We start from the raw sequence: 12,833 nt of genomic DNA, 5'->3' as shown, positions 1-12,833 counted from the left end.
GCAGGAGTTATCGTCTCCGTGTTAGGAAAGGAAACTGATGGACAAGACGGTTAGAGTCACGTGTAAGGAGCCACCCCACTGACAAATGACTCGGGTGGAGGAGGACCCTGGCCCCACGGCCCTGAGGGAAGACAAGTCATGGGGCACTTGCAGAGCACAGACAGACAGTGAGGGACTATAGATGAGAGCTCAGAGAGAAGGGGTGCTTCCGGAGCAGGGGCACCGTGCTGGGCTAGAGAGCAATGGGACTGGGTCTGCAGAGCTGAGGGGAAAGGAACCCAAGTGAGGGAACAGCATACACAGAGCACAGCATGAGCCCAGATCAGGGGTCCAGTGGGCCATAGACCTAGATGGTGAGGGTGCCGACTGGTAGACAGACAGGACAGGTGGACACAGCCAGGTCACGTGGGGTCTGTTCCAGGTGCCAAGCCCTCCCTTCTGTGTCTCCCCTGAGCACCAGGCCCACAGGCCCTGCAGGTGGCCGAGGGGATGGACCCCGAATTTGGGATAGGTAGGGGAGGACAATTCGATGTCCTTCCTGCTCCCCCTCCCTTCACATCTCCAAACATTTCAGCCAGTCACCCCAGCCTCCCCCAGCCTCCCCAAGTTCTTTGAGGAGAAACTGGGGCAGATCCCATCAAAGTCCAATTCCACCGCTTGCTAGGGAGACTCCCCTCCAGAGCCTGTTTCCTGATGAAGAGGAGGAGGAGGAGGGAGGGGGAAGGGAGAGGAGAGCCCTGGGCACTGTGCCAGCCTGCGGGCTCCAGGCTGATTAACCAGACAGCCAGGTGCCGAAGCTGGGACGGGGGTAGGGGTCCCAGGTTCAGTACGAGGACCCTGAGGGCAGAGTCGGCTCCCCAGGGATCCTGGCTCAGCAGTGAGTGCCAGGAGAAGAGGGGCTGCAGAAGCCAGGAACCAGCCTCACGCCTCCGCCTGAGGATTTCCCAGCTGCAGAAGCCCCCAGCCGGCCACCCCTGCAGCAGGAAGTGAGTAACCACCTCAGACCTACTGGCGGCGACAGCTCAGGGCTAAGGACAGAGTTAGGAAGCCAGGTCGACTGGCAGACCGAGGGCTCCTTCCCACCAAACCTGCAGTGAGGGATGATCTGCCAGCTCCAACAGGACCAGGCCCCCATCCACCTCCCAGGGCAGCAGGGAGGCGGGCGGAGGGACAGAAGAAGGCCTGGCCTCCCGTGCCTTGCCTTCGTCTCCCCCTCGAGGCACTCTCCCAGCCCACCGCTGGTGGTCTTTGCACCAGGAACAGCGAGGACTTCGCTCGCTCCTCGAATCTGAGGACCGCGTTGGGGGAAAGCCAAGTTGGACAGAAACTGTGGGGAAAACGCCCATATCAAGAGGTTAAATACAAACTTTCCCAGATGAGTTTGTTTTCTGCAGTGTTCCCACTGTTCTGGTAAGAAGGAAATACATGTGTACATACAAGCTATGAAACATGAGCTGTGTCATTTCGGTGATTTTGCATATGAGTTAAAGGCACTGGTATTTGCGTTGAGCAATATAAAGATGAATGGTAAAATGCATGCTAATGGTTTAAAATTTTAATTTTTCTTTGCTTAGAACAACATTAAATAGCCAGTAGCGTTACCATCGGGCAATGGGCAGCTGGGGAATGAGGGCTGGGCCTGTGCTGAGGATGAAGCCCCCAGCAGGCCTGCGTAGGAGGCCTCTGGGGGCCGGACAGAGGCAGGACGGAGAGGGCTGCACAGCAGCGGGGACGCACTCTGTAGGGTTCACAGGTGAGGGCGTTGGTACCAACCAGTCAGAACTATAGGCTTTGCACGTGTTTTGCTATGAATCAAAGGCAGACTTACCTTCCAGTCCTGCCTTCCAGTTTTCCAGGACTGGTCCATCTGGGGCGTGTAGCAGGTCAGCCCTTTGCCAGGCAGCTGCTGATTAATAGAGGAGAGGGGTTTTCTTTCCAGTCAGGACCACGGAGTTCTGGACAACAGCTCAGCCCACTCCTGGAGATTGATGGAAAATGGCCTTTCTGAGGGTTAGGTCTGAGGTCCTCAGTCTCACGCACAGACATTTGGAGAGAATGTTCCAGAACCCTGGAGTAGAGGGGCTGTCACTCGTAAACAAACGTGTGCATACACGCCTATAGCCTGCTTTTGTGCTGTTCTGTCTTGTTTGGTCTTTTCTTCACCCCAAGGAGGCTGCATTTGGGGGCTTTTTCCCGTAGACGGGGTTGTGTATTCATTCCGCCAGCAGGTGTGCACACGGTGCCTACTATGTGCTGGGCAATAAATAGCAGTGAGTAAGACAGGAGGCCCTGCCTCCTGGAGTTCATGTCCAATGGGGGCTATGGTGGGAGATGGTCAGGCTGCTGAGTGCAGACAAGACACAGACCCTGACCAGACACATCAGGAAGGGCCCCTGAGTGGCCTCCTAAGAGAAGGGCGGGAGTTACCAAGTGAACGCAAAGGAAGGGGGCTCTCGGCAGAGATCACAGCATGTGCAAAGGTCCAGAGTCAAGTGCCATCCTGCTGAATTCGGGAGCCTTGGGTGGTTCCACACGGCTGAAGGGTAGGGGCTGTACGTGAGGCTGGAGAGGACAGAGGGCAGGAGGGTAGGTTCTTACCACACCACAGAAAGAAGCCCTGGCTTAGTGGGAGGCCATCAGGGTTATGCAGGAATAACTTGATCCCCCTGAATGCAGCTGAGCTGCCTGAGGCAGGGAGTCCTGGCAGGGCTGAATGGTGAGGGATAATAAGTCAGTGGCTAAAGAGATTCTGCAGGAAGGGCTTAGCCAAATTTTCTGATAGCAAAAACGAAATACAAAAGACATGCCAATCCAGATAGTAATTAGTGTGGGTTGTTACTGAGTCCATAAAGAGCTCCTTTTGAAATGTTTCCCCACCCGGGCTCTGCCCCTAGGCAGGGGACTGGCCTCAGTATTAGGCTCCTCCCAGGCAAGAGTGTGTCTGATTCATTCACTTCTGCCTATCAATGCACAGCCAGCTATGTGGATGTCTGATAAATGAGTGGATGGGTAGGTGGATGGGTGGGTGGGTAGATGGATGGATGCATGGATGGATGGATGCATGATGGATGGCTGGATGAATGGATGAGTGGATGGACAGATGGACGAATGGATGGATGGGTGGATGAATGAGTGGGCGAGCCAATGCGCGAGTGGGTAGATGGGTGAGTGGGTGGGTGGGTGGATAGATGAATGAATGGGTAGATAAAAGTGTATGTGAATGGAAGAGAAGGTAATTGTTTTATAAGATTTCAAGATCCTTTTGATGGCACAATACAATGACACTTGGATGGATGAAAAGCAGAACTTTCCATTACTTTAGTTCCAAAGGAGAGAAGGGTTCCAGGCAGGGCCGCACAGGGGCTGCACCCAGGGAGAGGTGAACAGTAAGCTGGGGTTGTAGGGAGCAGCTTATGTATGGGAAGCTGGTTTCTCAGACTCCCTGTGGATTGGCTAATTTGAATAATTTTTCAAGTTCCAAGGTCTAGGGCCTGTCTACAGTGGTTGGGTACCTGGCCCTAAGGTGGTTAGGGCAGTTAAAGATCAGGGCCCAGAGTGTGAAAGCTTGATAAGAGAAGAGACTGGAGTGTGAACGTAGCTGCTCAAGAACTGACTGGCCTCCAGCCAGGACTTCAAAAGTGAGTTAAGATAGCTTTTTTAAAAAAAAAACTATATTACAGTGGTGGATGGAGAAGTGTATAGATGGATGGATGCCTTTTGAAGCTCTGTCAGTCAACAGTATTTACAGAAGCATCAACATTAGATTCAGATCTTTGAGGATTCTCATCTCATGGACGTGGAACCCTAGAACGTCTGAGCTGGAAGGGACTTCACAAGGTCTCTGTCTGTTCTGATGGGTCTCAATATGCTTTGGATCATAGAAGACCCCTTCAATAATCTGATGAAAGCTGTAGACCCTCTCCCCTGGAAAAAGCACATACACACAGTTCTGTATACCATTTAGAGGGCTCACGGACTCCGGGTAGCCTGTCCCCACTTGGGAAGTCAGAACCCTCCGGTGAAGGAGCCTTAGTGTGGTAGAACAGGCCAGTGTACAGAGGAGTCAGCTGAAACACCCAGGTCAAGGAAGGGACTTGACTCAAGTTCATGCAACCAGTTCACAGCCAAGTCAGGCCCAGATCTTGGGCCTCCCCATAAACCAGTCTGGGACTCAGTTCCCCCATCTCTATGATGACGGAATTGGACTCTATCACTGGTTTGTACACTTGGTTCAGAGAAGTTACAGGGAAAGGGGAGACAGCGGGTGGGGTTCTGACCTTCCTGTCTTCCCCAATCCACCGGGCCCACTTTATCCATTCTCTTTCGAACGAAAGGTTTTAAGCATTTTTAAAAAAATGTTTGACAGCCTCTGCACTTTCCAACTTCAAAGCTTCGGGAGTGTTAAGTGCTGTGGATTGTCAGCAAGTCCCCAGAGCAAAGCGAAGAAAGCCAATCAGAGTTGAAGGGGGAAACCATAGCCAAACAAATATCCCAAAGAAACGGCTGTGTCTCGGGGGGCACAAACACTTAACTGTCGCCAGAAAACAGGACAGGGAAAGGTGCCCATTCCCTAAAGATATTTCTGAGTTTCTGCCATCATCATCCCATGGGAGGCATACATGGTGTGAAAAAAAACATCAGAATTCCCCCTGCCCAGCTGGCCTCCTTCTGTTTACATCTTCTGTGTAAACACCCACCCTTTACACCTAAACTCAGACATAAAACAACCACAGAGGGAAAATAAAGATGGTCAGTAAATGTTATATTGGACAAATTTATTCACATATGGAATGTGCCAGCTACCTACCTCATTGCCAGAAGGAAGAAAACTAGTATTCAGGGGTCACCTGCTTTGCATCCACTATTCACATCCATTATGTCATTTAATTGAGAAAGGGGATAGTATAGTGGCTAAGAACACGGCCCTTGGAGCCAGACTGTCTGGGTTCCTGTGAGGATTAGCCAAGTTAATGCATTTATGTGCTTAGGAAAGTGCCTGACAGAGTAAAAGTTACATCCGTGTCAGGCACTATTGTCAATCGTCACCACACCCCCTCTGAGATTTATCACAATCAGCTCCTTTTCACGGCTCAGAGAGGTTGAGCAATTTGCCAAGCCATTAGCCAGGAAAGTGACAGCTCTGGGACTGAAATCCAGGACTGGCTGACTTGCAGCCGAGGACACGACACAACCACCACTCCAAGGCTCTAGTGGGCAGCCGCCGGTCTACACAATAGAACATTCCTTGGGCTAACCTGGAAATCTTCCATATGGAGCGCTGAGCTCTCAAGGCTCAGAGGGCAGGTGGAGCCCTGAGCAACTGCAGCCATCCCTCCTGGCCTCTGCAGCCCTGGGTTCTAGAAACTGCAGCCAGCCTGGCTCAGCGCTGGGCTGGAGCGCAGGGCTAGGTGGAGGTGAGGGAGGAGGTGCCCAGGGGGGCGATGACATCACCGCCCAGCCCTTGAAAGATGAGCTGTTCCCTCTGCCACTCCAGCTCAGCTCTGTCCTGGCGGCTCCTCGGAGGGGTGGGGACAGCAGGCAGCCCCGCTGGACCGGACGGAGGGAAGGACACAGGTCCCTACGCGGCTTGCTCCGGACAAGGTGGGTGCCGGGCAGGGGCTGGTCCAGCCGCCTCACTTTTGCCGGGAGGACAGGCGGTCCCAGTGCCGAGGGAGGGCGGGCAGATGGGTGTCACAGGGGCTGATTCCCAGGCTGGAGAAGTTTCCCTCAGGTCCTGGGGAGTTGGGGAAAGTTCTCTTCCTTCCTCCATCCTGACAAGTGACCAGAAAGGCTTCCAACAGGAGGAGTTGTCCTGTTAGTTTGTTGTAGGTTTGTCTTCTTCCTGAATTGAGGCGACAGATGGGCATGTGTGTATTTGTGCGAGCGATTTAGTGATCTGATTTTTACAGACTCTGGGTAGACGCCCTGGACTAAAGCAGCAAGGAGCGAGCAGGGGTGGGCGTGGGGTTTAGATGCCGGAATCCGGCTTTTCACTCGTGGCTGTGCCACTCATCAGCCCTATGTGACCCTGGACAAGTTACTTAACCTATCTGAGCCTTAGTTTGTCTGCAAAGTCCTCTGCTCGCCTGCTCCCTGTGGTGGCAGGGGTTAAATCAGACCACATATGGGAGGGGGGTTGTAAATGTCCACTCAGGCTTCTTGTCCCTCCTGTCCCAGTCCTGGCTGTCCAGGGCAGAGGGATAAAACGGTGCAGTGATTCAGAGCGTGGGCTTTGCATCCAGCCATGGGTTGCAATCCCAGCTCTGCTCTCATCCCCTGGGTGACATTTTTGAGCAAATTATTTTTTCCCTGTTTCCTGAGCCATAAAGATGACCTGGCAGGGTGGTTGCAAAGATACAAATGGGTTCACGCCTGTGAAGCGCCATGTATGCAGTTGGTGCTCCATAAATAGTAGTCATTATTAGAGCTGCCAAGGGCAGGTAGTTTCACAAGCCTGGTGGGGGGCCGGAGGGGGAGGCCATGGCTTTGCTCTCCGGGACAGGTTAGGATGCGCCTCCCTGAGTCACAGGTTGCCTGTGGCTCCTGCCAGCACGCAGGAAGTGGGAGCTCTGGCCCAGGTGTGGACAATGGAGGCCCCTGGGCCAACCCACCTCTTATTCCTTCTCTGAGCGAGAGAACGGCTTGGGTGGCTGGGGGCAGGGTAAGTGATCCCGGCGGACACTGCCCACCCCCCTTCTCTGGAGGAAAACTGTTCTGCGTCCATCCGGGTCCTGGCAGCAGCGGGGGTGATGGGGACATTCCGAAACCGGGAACCCCACAAGGTTGAAGTAAGAATTTGCTGTTTTTCCCCTGCTTGGGGTGGGAGTCAGGTGGGGGGTGGGGAACAGCCAGGAGAAGGGGTTTTGGAATACATTGAAAACAAGAATGTGCTGGCCCCACAGGCAGGACCCCAGGGTCTCATCCCAGCTCTGCCCTGAATTCACAAAACCCCTGCAACTGTGTGCTCCAAGCCCCTTGTGGTACAGATGAGGAAACTGAGATTCAGAGCAGGGACGGAACCTCAGCAGAGCCATTTGCTCAGCGTCCAGGGAAGTGCCTCAACCTCTGTGGGACTCAGGCCCCATCACTTGTAAATACAGGAGGGTGTGAATGATTGACCGAGCCTGGATGGTGAGACTAAAGACTTGGGATTAGACAAAATTCAGGAGATGCTGGCCTAAGGCACCAAGCAGGGGAAACAGCTGTGCCATGTGGTCTCTACTAATACGGTGACTTCGTCCAGATTAAAATTCAGAGGGGTCCAAGGGTAACAACGCTAAGGGCTGCCCCTCTCACCTAGTGGTCAGGGAGGAGCCCACCTGGGGCAGGGGAGAGTGCCCTGCAGATCCACCAGGGGACTCTAGTTTTCAAAATGAAAGCAGGGGTCTTGTCTGTCCCTTCATGGCTGCCTCCTCTGCCGTGAGAACAGTGCCCAGCATAATGGGGGCACTGGTCAGTGTTTGCTGAATGACTGAATGGTTGGATGGATGGATGGATGGATGGATGGACGAATAGTGGTCACATAGCAGGTACTAAAGGCACACAGAGCATATTACTAAGTGAAAGAAGTCAAGCTGAGAAGGCTGCATACTGTATGATTCCAATTATGTGACATTCAGGAAAAGGCAAAACTATGGAGACAGTAAAATCATCAGTGGTTGCCAGGGGTTGTAGGGGAGGGGAGGTTGAATAGGCAGAGTACAGAGGATTTTTAGGGCAGTGAAACGACTCTATAGGACACTATAATCGTGGATACACATCATTATGCATTTGTGCAAACCCACAGAACATGCAACACCAACAGTGAGCCCCCATGTACACTGTTGACTTGGGTGTCCATAAAGGCTCGTTGACTGTAATAAATAAACCACTCTGATGTGGGATGTTGGTAGTGGAGGAGATTGTGCGTGTGTGAGGGCAAGAGGGATGGGGAAATCTCTGTACTTTCCACTCAATTTTTCTGTGAACCTAAAACTGCGCTATAAAACAAAGTCTATTAAAAAAAAAAAAAAAGCCACACAGAGCAGATCAGAAGGCACGTGAGGGCCGTGAGTCAAATGATCAGAACTTACTAAGACTTGACAGTCTGAGTGCATCACTTCCAACGCCCCCCCTCCCAGTCCAGGAACACCCTGACCCCTGAGCGTCTGTCTCAGTGCACATGCTTCTGGGGAGGGAGAGCTCACTACTTTACAAGGCCAGCTGCTCCATTTGGGGAGAGTACTATTGTTCAAAAGACCCTCCTTAGAAAATATTTGCAAATCATATATGTGACAAGGGGTTAATCTCCATAATATATAAAGAACTCACACAACTGAACAACAAACAACCCAATCAAAACTGGGCAGAGGAAATGAACAGACACTTCTCCAAAGAAGATACACAGATGGCCAATAGGTACATGAAAAGATGCTCAACATCACTAATCATCAGGGAAATGCAAATCAAAACTACAATAAGATATCACCTTTCACCTGTTAGAATGGCTATAATCACCAAGACAAAAAATAACAAATGTTAGAGAGGTTGTGGAGAAACAGGAACCTTCATTCACTGCTGGTGGGAAAGCAAACTGGTGCAGTCTCTATGGAAAACAGTACGGAGATTCCTCAAAAAATGAAAAATAGAAATACCTTATGACCCAGCTATCCCACTCTTGGGTATTTATCCAAAGAACTTGAAATCAACAATCCAAAGAGGCTTATGCACCCTTACATTAACCGCAGCATTATTCACTATAGCCAAGACATGGAAGCAACCCAAGTGTCCGTCGACTGATGAATGGATAAAGAAGATGTGGTATATATCTGCAATGAAATACTACTCAGCATAAAGAAAGACAAAATCATCCCATTTGCAACAACATGGATTGGCCTGGAGGGTATTATGTTAAGTGAAATAAGCCAGACAGAGAAAGACGTATGACTTCACTCATATGTGGAAGATAAACTAACACATAGACAGAGAGAACAGTTTGGTGGTTACCAGGGTGAAGGGAGTTGGGGGGGTGGGCACAAGGGGTGAAATGGTGCTTTTATATGGTGACCGACAAACAGTAATGTACAACTGGAATCTCACAGTGTTATAAACTATTACGACATAAAAAAAAAAAAAAGTCCCTCCTTAGACTGAAGCTAAAGCCCCCTCCCCCTGAGCAACGGTCCACTTTATATTTCTTGGGGTTGGACTGTATAATTCTAGTCCTTATTGATCCTCTCTGAGCTAAACGTCCACAGCCCCTTAATCAAAACACGCTTTCCAGAACAAACCCAAGAAGTCAGGTATTTCTTTGACCCTGTCATCCAAGTGGGATCTGTAGGGTTCCAGAGGCTAGAAAAATGTGAACCCCGCCCTCCCCCAAAATCATCACAGTACAAAGCAGGGTGGAACAAACACAAGCTCTGCGTTCAAATCCCGACTCTTTACTGGCTAGGGAAGCTCTCTGAGCCTCAGTTTTCTCGACTGTACAATGGGGATAATTATTCCTGTGTCTGAGGACCATGGTGAGGTTTAACTTAGATGGTGTTGGCGCAGTGCAAGCACATGCCAGGTTCACCGCAGGTGCCCACCTAGTGGAGAGACAGCCTACAGGGACAGCAGTAAGGGCCTGGGACTATCAGAGGTGTTGTCTTTGCCCTGCAGTGGGGTTACCGCGGCTTGGGGATTCCCAGGGAAAAGGACACCCACACGTGACCTGGGAACATGAGCATGGTGGGCGGCGACAGCAGGAGCCCTGTCCTACTTCCCCTCGGGGCTCAGACTTCGGGTTCCCCCACCCCCACCCCCAACTCCTCTGGGCCTCCCTGATCTCTGCGGCCAGTGGAGCCCCACGAGGTGGGACGCAGAGAACTGGCTTCCAGACCCGGATCCAATCTCACTAGCTGGCTGAGCAACTGCAGGCAAGTCACTTCGCTTCTCTGAGCCTCACGGGTCCGCATCTGAAAATCAGCAGTGCCGCGCCGGATGTCTCGTGAGGTGGTGTAGACTGTAGAGTGCCGGGCACCAGCGCAGCCCCGTGGTTTCTGTGGTTGCTATTGTGTTGATTTGTACCCATGACGCCACGTCTCCTCCTGTTTCCTGCGGGTTCCCCGAGCAGCCTGAGCAGTGCCGATGTGGCGGGGGTGGGGGGGAAGACCAGCCATTTACAGACTGTTGTGCATGAGAGTCTCCTGGGGGTGGGTCCCCCACACAGAGGCCAGGCCTCCCCTGGGACTCTGACTGGGACGACTGGGTGCCTGAGGACTTGCCAGCATCTCCAGGATTTAGAAGCAAGTGGGCCTCCGTCCACACTTTGAGACAAACTGCCTTAGCAAAGGGCTTTCTGAGGGGGGCAAACTTGTCCCTGTCCTGAACCCCAAAGCCACCCTCCCCAGACCTCTCCTCTCAGCCCCCAAATCCTGGCTCCCAGGGCTCCATCACTGCCCACTCCCACCTCGTCTCAGGAACGGACAGAGGCGCCCTCCCTGAGAACTAGGGGCTGCAGACAGCCCCCAGCCCAGCTCTCCTGGAGGTGGGTTTGGGCCTGAAAGTTCTGGGAAGCATCATGCCGTGTGCCCCCACCCATCACCCTACTGGATCCCCTCTGGGAAAAGACTGAACCCAGCCCAGCACGTGGCACCTACTGTGCCCTTAGAATATGCCTGCAAGGGAGACGCCCTGACCTGGGGGGGTCTCTGGGGTCCTTCCGGAGCCTCTGCCATTGCACCTTCTCAGCATGGGCACTGTCACCCAGGAAGCCCGGGGGTGGGAGGAATGTCACCTCTTGGCTACAGTTTGCACACGTTCCCCCCTCTCTGGAGCCCACTTTGCCTGTTAGTAAAGTGAGGGGTGGCGCAGGGACCTCTGGGTCCCTTCTGACCAGAAACGTCCAGAAATGAATGGTTAGAACACGAGAACGTCACGGGGGAGGTGAAAAGCCGGACCAGGTGGGGAAAGGGTGTGGACACCTGGTAGAGGTATGCCCACACAGGGACAGACAAGGGGGTCCGCACACAGCATCTGTGGCAGCTAAAGCCACGGAAAACAGGGGACTCGTTAAATGAATTGCGGCTCATGGGGCGACAGAATCCCCTGTCAGTGACGCCTCTTCCCCTCCCTCTTCCCTCCTCCCCTCTCCCTCCTTTTCCCACTTCTGCTTCTCCTCCTCCTCCTCCTCCTCCTGCTTCTTCCTCATAAGCCTACTGCAGGGAAGCTGGGGGAGCCTGAGCCCCTGCCTGGGCACCTCCACGCTGGGGCGGAATCCTGAAGCCCCCGCTGGGTGCCAACTCACCTCACTGGGACGCCTTGCCCGCCCCAGGCAGGCGACACATCTGTTTATCGTGAGGATAAATATCAGCCGTGGGGACTTTCCTCACAAAGGCCTGGGAATTTCTTCCGAGAGTCTGTTTGGACTGCGGTAATGCGGCTGAGGGGGTGGAGGTGGGGCCCCTGGGGCGGTCACGGCACAGGACAATCCCTGGATTTGGGGGAGAGAGGAGGCAACAGTTACTCCTGGGGCAGGAAAGAGAGCCGAGGGCTAATGAGATCCTGAGTGCCAGGGCGAACCCACCGGGTTCTCGCCACACGCCAGCACATCGGGCCCAGGCTCAGAGTGGGGGCGCCTCGCTTAAAGTCACACTGTTAGTAAATGGCAGAGCTGCGATCTGAACACCACCAGTGTGACTCTATCATCCAGGCTCTTTCCTTATGCAGCAGGTTTGCCTCACAGGCCAGAGCTGGCTGGACTTAGGGTGGCCTAAGAGGGTGGCGAGGCAAAGCAGCCAGACAAACCGGAGGTGGAGGGGCGAGGCAAAGCGGTAGGCAAAGTACAAAGGAAGAAAAATCAGGCTGGCTGCAGGTTTTCTGCAGCAGCAAATACATCAAACCCAAACAGAGGAGCATCTCCAGACTTAGGAGAGAACAGGTTGCGACATCAAGTGGTCCTTCATGAGTGAAGGCAGCAGATGTGCTCAGATGTGAAAGGGCTCACAAAGCACACCATCCCGGCATCCTTCATGAAAAAAATCACTCAAAGACATAACCCAGGTGATAGAGGCATGAATCAAAATCAAGAACAGAGGCTGGGGAAGGCTTTACTCTGTCGTTTTCCTTTGTTTCATTGGGACCCCAGATTCAGGAAATCAGTCTGAACCTTGTGACAACAAGTGGCTTTTGCAGCCCAGCAGGAAATCCCATCTTCCCAGAGCTTCCCTCCCAGCAAATCATCTGGGCGCTGTTCCCTGGGTTGTGAGAAGCCCACGGAATCCACCTGCTCAGGACTGGTGGTTGGGTAAAACGGGAAATCATTGAAGAAACAGCTCATAAATACTTTAAACATTTCATTTTAAACGAAAACATGATTGCACATTTATTTACCAATTGTCGTGTAAGCAAGTCCTTTCCTTTGAGTGTGAGTTGGCTGATTATCTTTCTTACATAAGCTAACCCCATAATTCATTCTCGATTTTTAAACAAATAGGAGAAAACATTTGGCTTATTTAAGTATTTTCATTACGAAAGTAATATATATTCTTCAGAGAAAAACTGGAGGCTACTACAAAGAATTAAAAAAACACGAAAGCAGCCCAGGATCCCAGGCTCACAGGCAACCACCATCAGTAATAATTTGGTATTTTGCCTTCTGGATTTTTTCCTATTGTGTTGTATATACAATTCAGTGCCCGGCTTTTTTTCCCCCACTTGACATGATATCAGAAGTATTCTGTCTTTTTTGGTGAACTCTTTGGAGCATCATTTTTTACATATTTAACCAGTTCCCTGTCCTAAACACTTCAGTTTTTCTTATTTTCCTTTTCTAAGTGATGACGAACATCTCCATGCACGAGGCTTATCCT

General features: G+C 52.1%; 1 protein-coding gene across 3 annotated transcripts in view; it reads left to right on the top strand.

Annotated features, from left to right (window-relative positions):
* The first annotated feature begins 5,543 nt into the window (after positions 1–5,543).
* BDKRB2 (bradykinin receptor B2) overlaps positions 5,544–12,833 on the top strand; it is a 29,325-nt gene continuing 22,035 nt past the window's right edge. For 2 of the 3 annotated variants that reach the window (XM_087447744.1, XM_087447745.1), the window contains exon 1: positions 5,544–5,601. The gene's annotated coding sequence lies outside the window, so the exon portion shown is untranslated. The remainder of the gene's footprint in view (positions 5,602–12,833) is intronic. The other variant, XM_087447746.1, reaches the window with a different exon arrangement.

This window comes from Ceratotherium simum, chromosome 24 (genome assembly GCF_057802395.1).
Source record: "Ceratotherium simum simum isolate JZ-2026a chromosome 24, ASM5780239v1, whole genome shotgun sequence".
NCBI classification, from domain to species: Eukaryota; Metazoa; Chordata; class Mammalia; order Perissodactyla; family Rhinocerotidae; genus Ceratotherium; species Ceratotherium simum.
The sequence above is the reverse complement of the archived record's forward strand: the minus strand, read 5'-3'. Positions and strand labels throughout refer to the sequence as shown.